Here is a 1149-nt window from a genome sequence, read left to right as displayed (position 1 = left end):
CTTTTGCAGGAGGCCACCCATTGTCTTCTCTAGCAGAGAAGTGCAAACAAGGATCCTGGAAGGCTGGTGACCCTTGAACCCACGGCAGGGCCTGAGTTATGCACCGATTGTCTAGTCCTGACAATGGGGGCTCAAGCTATTTCCTGACCAAATAGTCTCAGAGTAAATCCTTCTAATATTTACTGACCTTTACGATAGCCTGTCTATTACTGCAATTACCTGCCTGACTAAGGGTTTTATGTTTAACCAAAGTTGAATAAAAGATTGAGAAGGCCTGGGCACCAGCAGAGGTCCTTCCCCTTGTGTTGGACTTGCCCGCCTGGCCCCCCAATATTTCCAAATTATCTCTTGTCTCTTCTCTTTCATTTGTGTGCGGCTCCTCTTCCAGATCCTGAAACCTAAACCATGCGGGACGTGGGGGAACACACATACAACAGCCCTTGGCTCATTTTTATTTCTCCATGTGTGTGAAGGACATAGTCCAGGGTGGCCTCCCATGATCCTCATCTGCTGGTGTCCGTGCCCTTGCAAGATCCTTTTCCTGTGGTTATGGGTGGGACTTGTGATTTAAGTCTGACAGGATATTTCAAAGGGGATGGGATGCCATGTGTCTTCCATAATCATATAAGACTCTGTCTTGCAGTTGACTTTCTCTGGTCTGTTCTAGTCTTTGTTGCCTTGATAAGTCAGCAATCCTATTAGGAGAGCCCACATGGTGAGGAACTGTGTTTAGTCGACGTGAGCAGCCTTTGAGCAGCCTTAGGAGCTCAAGGCAAGCAGTAGAGGCTAAGGTTGGCCTCCATTAGAGCCAGCAAAAAATGCCAGGACCCTGGGTCCTACAACTACAAGAGAACAATTGTGTCAACAGAGTGAGCTTGGACATAGAACTTCTCCAATTTAGCCTCCAGCTAAGAACTTGGATGACCCTGAGCAGAGGACTCACCTAACCTAAGCCCAGACTTCTGACACACAGAAACTGTGAGGTAAAAATGTGTGTTGCTTTGCTTTAAGCTGCTAAATGAGTGATAATTGGTTAGGTAGCAACAGAACACTAATACAATGTACATCAAGCTCTAGCTGGTTTGGCTCAGTGGATAGAGCATTGGCCTGGGAACTGAAGAGTCCCGGGTTCAACTCTGGTCAAGGGCA

The sequence above is a fragment of the Myotis lucifugus genome, unplaced genomic scaffold (assembly GCF_000147115.1).
Source record: "Myotis lucifugus unplaced genomic scaffold, Myoluc2.0 scaffold_118, whole genome shotgun sequence".
Lineage (NCBI taxonomy): Eukaryota > Metazoa > Chordata > Mammalia > Chiroptera > Vespertilionidae > Myotis > Myotis lucifugus.
This window is presented reverse-complemented; position numbering follows the sequence as displayed.